General features: G+C 33.6%; 1 long non-coding RNA gene across 2 annotated transcripts; it reads right to left on the bottom strand.

Moving 5' to 3' along the window:
• Positions 1-1,082: 1,082 nt before the first annotated feature.
• LOC125422477 (uncharacterized) lies at positions 1,083-5,285 on the bottom strand. Of its 2 annotated transcripts, none has more exons than XR_009635786.1 (4): positions 4,755-5,285; positions 3,072-3,149; positions 2,820-2,902; positions 1,083-2,631 (listed from the first exon to the last, which is right to left on the bottom strand). It is a non-coding gene; the product is annotated as an uncharacterized LOC125422477 (long non-coding RNA). The 2 variants fall into 2 exon arrangements; XR_009635787.1 differs by having other exon boundaries at positions 2,845-2,902.
• Between the last annotated feature and the right edge of the window lie 291 nt (positions 5,286-5,576).

Here is a 5,576-nt window from a genome sequence, read left to right as displayed (position 1 = left end):
TCATTTTTGGTTGAAATTTTCTAACTTTTTCCAAACTTTTTGAGGATCATTAATGAAGTTAGTTTTTGCATGTCCTTGGTGGAAATACACATTATCGAACTTGTCAGATTGGAAAAAAATGCAAAATGAAATTATCGACGGGGTTTTGATAATTACTGATGAAATCATTGGCATCAGTAATTACCAATGCACAATCGATAATCATCTTTTTTTGAAATTTTCCCACTTTTTCCCTATCTTTTTGTGGATTCTTTAGTTGAGGATCACTAATAAAGTTAGATTTAGCATTTTCTTGGTGGAAACACACATTATCGAAGTTGTCGGACTGAATTGTTTTGATTTGCTTTGAAAAATATTTCAAATTTCTAATTACCGATGGGGCTTCTATAATTATCGATGTTTCCGTTGGCAATGTTTCCAGCAAGGATAATAGCTCCTACTATGGATTACCGACGGTCTTATTAGTGATTACCGATGGTCCGTTGGTAATTATTTTGATTTGAAATTCTCAAACTTTTTTTGATCTTTTTTTTGGATTCTAAAGTTGAGGATCATAAATAAAGTTAGATTTAGCATGTTCTTGGTGGAAACACAAATTATTGAAGTTGTTGGATTGAAAAAAATGCAAATTGAAATTACCGATGAAACCGTCGACATCGGTAATTACCGATGCACCATCAATAATCATCTTTATTTGAAAGTTTCCCACTTCTTTCAATCTTTTTTTTGGAATCTTTAGTGGAGGATCATTACAAAATTGAGATTTAGCATGTTTTTGGTGGAAACACACATTATCGAAGCTGTCAGATGGAATTGTGGTGATTTCTTTTGAAACAATGGACAAATGTCAAATACTGACGGTGTATCGATAATTACTGAAGGAAATCGTTTGTAATTTTTTCAGCAAGCACATGGACTCCTTTGTTGGATTACCAACGGTTACCATCGTTAATTGATGGTTTTTCGGTACTTGCCAATTCTTTTAAAAGTGTTATGAATCATTACAAATTAATACACCAACTTTGAAAATGCTATGTGCACCAAGAATAAATGATATTCCAACCAAAATTCAATAAGCACATTAAATAGCGTATTATCACTATTATCGAATAGCATCTTCGTAACAATAAAAAAACATACAACATACTAATCACACAATGCTATTTTACCAAAACAATACATGAAACCAAGGACTTTTTTACTAAATCACACGTTAAGCAGTTGGGCTACTAATTACATTCTTCCAACATTGCATAACACAAGCATACTACAACTAAATGTATAACAAAACTACACATACAGGGGCTTAACATCGTATAAAGAGATTTATGGTCCAGATGTTGAATGTTGTTGTTGGTTGGTAGTGCTATCAAGAAGTACAATGGTCAAGCAAGATAGTCTGTTGTGACCAATCTATTTACACCTCCCACATCTATATTGAAGGTGCTCCTCTCCTTGAGATTGAATCCGTTTCTTTCTTAGTCTTCCTGACTGTTTGCCAATCTTAGGTGGAAGTACAAGCTGATTTATGACATCATCTAGAGCACGCCACTAACATTTATCTCCAAGTGGATATATGTACAAGCTGATTTATGACATCATCTAGAGCACGCCACTGACATTTATCTCCAAGTGGATATATGGTCTCCAAATATGCGTCACGGAGAGATTCAACTGAGTAATGCGCCGATCAAAGGGTATATGGAGAAATATGTCAATACTTACATGCTGCAATTGCATGGACAGAAAGAAATTGATGCCGAATTCCTTACATAAGCATGTCTTACTTTCTAAGTTGACAACTCCAACCAACACCCTAAGGCCAACAACCTGAAACTTATATAAGTTTAATGGAATAACACGAAAGCCTCTGCCATTATTTGAGCGCTTTTGCATGATCTTTTCCAACCAATTAGTAATAGGAGTTTGCATTGCAGCTGCATTATTTCGACATTCATACCACCACTTTTGCAAGACATCACGGTTTTGATCTAGTAGTGCCAAAATGGGTTTATCCCTAGCATGGAATTCATGCTCTCTGCGATGTTACTGGTCATGATGTTGTATCTATTGCCCGGAAAATGTGATCTAGCCCACTTAGTAGGATTTTCATCCTTGAGATATTGTATAACTTCAATACTAACTCCTTCTAAAATCTGCATGGCCTTATCAAATTCCTTAACAATATATGCTCTAGCTGCATAATTAAAAGTTGATATAATTACATTGACATTACCTTTAAACTTCTTAGCACGTAAATTTGTACCAAGATGATATGTATAGTGGCCGTGGTGATATAATCGCTTTTGCAATACTCTTATGTCTGTTCGATATAAAAGCTATATTAGGATTATCACCAAACACTTATTTGAATCTCTAAAAAAACCACATGTAGGCCGCATCTATCTCCCCAGGGCCTATTCCATAAGCAAGTGGATAACTTGCTCTAGAATAAATTTTTTTTAACAATTGCATTGGCAACTAGTGACAACCAATCCTTCTTTTGCATCGCATCCTTAGCGTGATTTGTACCTAAGGCTAGTTCTGGAAACTTAGGAGGCACCTCCTCAATAGGTAGATTAACTTCCCATGTCTCATTTGGAAATCCATAGAGATATAAATTCTCCTTCTCTATAAGCACAAGAAATAAGAGAATACTCAATTAAAACCACAAAAATGTCACTATAAGCAAAGGTAATCACGAATATATAGAGAAATGTCACTATAAGAAAAAAAGTTTAAAATATTTGAGGCAGGTGAGCTATTTTTGGAAGGAAAGTACATAAATTGGAGAAGTATCAATAAAGAAAGGAGTAGACCTATAAATTTCAGGTACAAACGAACCAAGATTTATTGCTACATCAATTTGCAAATTGGATGACCCATGAGCATATGATGTTACCTGATCAAAAAAGAAATTTATAAGAAACTTGATATTTTATGTTTGTTAGCTAGCATAAAATCTTATTTAAAGACATGAAAGTGAATATGAGTAGCAATGCCAAAAAAGATAATGACATGTTATAGAATTGATAAATGACATGATTGTGTGCTAGTACGAAAATTCACACCTCTATACGTGATACTACACCTTTTATTACTGAAATGGTGTCTCCTCCAAGGGGATATCCTACAACAATTACCGAATCCTGCTCATAAGGAAGCCATGCAGTTCAGATTTCAAACAAGTGATTTACTGATAGGAATAGTCAAATATATATACCAATCCACGTACTTTAACCTCTGTATTTAACAATCACATAATGACTAAATTAATTCTAGATTTACACATTAGTGGAAATTGTATAGCTACATTAAGTTGATACAGCTGGTATTATTAACAATGAGATAGGAAATGGGAGGAATTCAATTCAATATGATGACATTATGTCAATCATATACCAATATTAATAGATTTGAAATCAGATACGAATCAAGAAATGACATCATGATCCAAAAGTTAAGGATAATAAATCACCTATAGCTCTTTATGCCTTTGGAAATTTATCTTTGTTAATAGTCAACAAGCTACAACAATTCAACCAAGGCATCAAAAGGATCATCTATGATGATTTGTTAGTTCTTTATATAGTAGATTTTAACTTCTGCACAGAGATGAAAGGGATAATGCGAAAGGACAAAATCCATACACATTGCATAGAACAAACAACAGATTCCACAAAAGAAAGATAGCAATTTAAACTTAAAGACATGGCAAATGTCCTAAATAGAGAGGTTCAGATTCTTTCCAAAATTCCTTGCTTTCTACTAATAGCAAAGCTATATCACAATCAATGCCTCTGGCTAAAACCTACAATTCAATCATTGAAAGGAGTATATGCTTCAAGACTTTAATAATGTTCAAAGGAAAGAAGTAAGGTACCAATTTAAAAAACCCACCTCAGCAAATCTCACCAAAATTTAGAGTGATATCATAATAAGAATCTCACAAATTGTTTTGTAAATGTGAAGTGCAAATTGAAGCCATAACATCAAGCCCTTGTTTTTCATTTGCTAATATCTACAACCTGCTAATACTATGAAATAACTCCAACTATCCCACTTAACCAAAAAAAAAGTCCAACTATCCCACTAATGCCTGTCAACAGTTTCATTCACATCTCACGGTGCTCATTCTTGTTACACTTGTCCCACATATGGTTTGTGACTCTGAGTGCTCAAAGGCTAAAAAGTATACATTAAAGAACATAATTTTTGGCTGTTTAACTACTTTAAGAAGATAAAGGAAGCCATCTCAGACCTATAAGGGGCAGCAAGAACATATTGAGATAACACAAATAATTATGATAGAGATATACCTTGGCAACATATTTGGTATCATCTCCCCTTCTCTTCACCTTAACCTGAAATCATACTAAGAAGGGGGAAAATTTAATGGCACTCATTTAATACCTTCCATTTTAAACATTGCCTTTCATTTTTCTTGTTTTCTCATAATTAAACCATCTTAAAATGCTTGCTACTTCCTACCTCCTCTATGGCACCACAAAATAGCTTGAGCTTGACTAAATTATCTTCATATTTTGCATTAAAAAGAGTGAATTCCAAACTAATATTTCACTTCCACAAAATCTTATCCGACCTAAACTAACAAAAAATTGCTCTTTTTGCATTAAAAAGAGCAAATTCCAAACTAATATTTCACTTCCACATAATCTTATCCAACCTAAACAAACAAGAAATTGAATTCTTAACCAAAAAAAAAAAAAAAAAAAGGTTGAACTTTTCAGTACCTATAGGTCCTTCAAATCATATTGCAATTGTTTCTTATCCTTCCTTTGCATTCCAAATTGATAACATGTTGATTGAGTTTTTCCCGTATCAGCACTGCCTTTGTAGCTTTCTGCATACAAATAAGAACTTCCATCCTTTAATTAAGGCTGGCTTGGAACAAAAAGGGAAAAAAAAAAACATAAAAAGGAAAAGAGGATAAGACAAAAGAAAGGAAGAAAAAAAAAAGACGTAAAATGTCTTGATGAAGGAGAAGAGAAGAAGAGAGGAAAAGACAAAAGAAAGGAAGGAAAAAAAAATTTGGGTTCTAATAGGGGAAACAAAATTGCAGAGAGATGGTGGAAAAGAAAGGAAAAAGAAATAAAAAAGAAAAGGAAGTGAGCAAAAGACGCAAGAAAGGAAGGAAAAAAAAAAAGAAAAAGAAAAGCTAGGTTTTGACAGGGGACAAAAAATTGCAGAGAGTTGGTGGAAAAGAAAGGAAAAAAAAAAGAAAAAAGAAAAAGAAGTGAGCAAAAGACAAAAGAAAGGAAGGAAAAAAAAATAGAAAAAGAAAAGCTGGGTTTTGACATATGAAAGAAAATTGCAGAGAGGTGGTGGAATATTAAAAGAAAAGCTTGGTTTTGATATAAGGGTGTTTTAGGAATATTAAAAAATAAAAGGGTAAAACAAAAAATATGGGGAAGGAAGGGGCATATTTCGTGAAGGCCCTACCCATGGGGGCAAAGGGCCAGATTCCCCATTGTCATATCTATTGTGAGTCCAATAGCAAAATCCACATGGCACCGTCACATTTGGGGTAGCTAATACAACGAGCATTGGCTAAA

This window comes from Ziziphus jujuba, chromosome 2, assembly GCF_031755915.1.
Source record: "Ziziphus jujuba cultivar Dongzao chromosome 2, ASM3175591v1".
NCBI lineage: Eukaryota > Viridiplantae > Streptophyta > Magnoliopsida > Rosales > Rhamnaceae > Ziziphus > Ziziphus jujuba.
Note: the sequence above shows the minus strand (reverse complement) of the source record. Positions and strands in the feature narration are given on the sequence as shown.